Below are 1,547 nucleotides of genomic sequence, written 5' to 3'. Positions count from 1 at the left end.
CCATTCTCCTCCCTTTTTTTCTCTCTTTGCCCCCTCCTACAGGCTCCTGATTCTTTCTACTGTAGCCTTTTTACTGCTACTCCTTTACTCATTTCTTACTGCTGTCTTTCAGCCAAAACCCTGATCTTCGGGTAGGTAACATCTAACATCTAGCCTTCTCACATAAGGGTGAAAAATCTCGGAGGTCCCATGTGCAAGTTGCGCATGTTAAAGATCCCTTGGTGGTCTAAAATCAATAAGAGAAGGCTTCGGCTACCACCTGGGGAAAATTCAAAAGTAATTCCTACCGAACTAAACATGTTTTAAGTGTCCCGTGCGCTCATATGACCTTATGCAGTTGCGAGCGCCATAAATCACTTCCTAATACAAAACCCAAAAAATAACCCTAATCCTCTATCTATTTCATAGTGGTCGCCCGTTACGTTTTCTCAAAATCTCAAAAGCAACACAAGTAAACGTCCATTTCAACAGCGACAGCATTAAAAAAAAATCTTATATTTCTTGGATTAATCCATATCAATACTATACGATAATTTTAGACTAAATAAAGACAATAAGACCGCTGTTGCAACAGTGACGCCCTCTATCCTCTCCCGCCTGATGAATGAGTGGCACTCGGTGTGGTCTGCTTCTTGTTCTTCTTCCTACTGGTGTATATAATATAGCGGGTAGACGCTTCATCGTCGCACGCAAAAGACATGGGTTCGATTTCTGAGTGGGAAGACTGTATCGTGTATCTCTGTATTTCTGTCAGGACGTTGTATACGTCTCAGCTCGGGTCGGCCCAGACGGATAATCTGAATTGTGCTGATGGAGGTGTGGGAATCATAGGCAAGTATAACTGCTGCGGTGTAATTTTCATGCCGACCTGCATTAAACTACAACTAGATAGATAGATAGATAGACGGACAGACAGACAGACAGACAGACAGACAGACAGACAGACAGACAGACAGACAGACAGACAAACAGACAGACAGACAGATATAGATAGCTAGACAGGAATCTCATGTTTATGGCAGTGTGAAAGACCATATTATTAACAGTCTTTAACTACAATTCTGCAGTTACTTTTTGCGCTGAGAACTGTAAATATTATACGTCCCCATCGACAATTAATTCCGAATTTAGGAGAGTGGCTGTGTCAACCCCATCTGTTAGCGCCAAAACAGGCTTAGATGGATATTTATTATCGTCCCAGCAGACAGACGAAGATGCTCGATTTAAAACCAAACAAAAACAAAAACAGAAACAAAACAAACACAAAAACTCAACCTACCCCTACAAGGGAATCGAACTCATGTCTTTTGCGCGTGACGGCGAAGTGCTTATACTCGTTATGCCACAGACACCGTTTAAGCACTGTTTCTGTGCAGTATTCTCCTCCATAACATTGTAATGATTTGTGTATGTTTTACGTCCCCTCAAAGGACACGATTTGAATTTTTAAGGAGGCAGGCTGCTTCGACTCTGCCAGCAACGGTCAAATTAAACAGAAAGGGATATATCATGGGTTTTTTTCAATGTAGATTTTTTAACCCCCGGCT

At 41.8% G+C, this 1,547-nt stretch overlaps 1 long non-coding RNA gene across 1 annotated transcript in view; it reads left to right on the top strand.

Annotated features, from left to right (window-relative positions):
* LOC118478632 overlaps positions 1-1,547 on the top strand; it is an 18,293-nt gene that overhangs the window by 14,864 nt on the left and 1,882 nt on the right. The window lies entirely within an intron of this gene.

This window comes from Aplysia californica, unplaced genomic scaffold, assembly GCF_000002075.1.
Source record: "Aplysia californica isolate F4 #8 unplaced genomic scaffold, AplCal3.0 scaffold00763, whole genome shotgun sequence".
Lineage (NCBI taxonomy): Eukaryota > Metazoa > Mollusca > Gastropoda > Aplysiida > Aplysiidae > Aplysia > Aplysia californica.
This window is presented reverse-complemented; position numbering and strand designations above follow the sequence as displayed.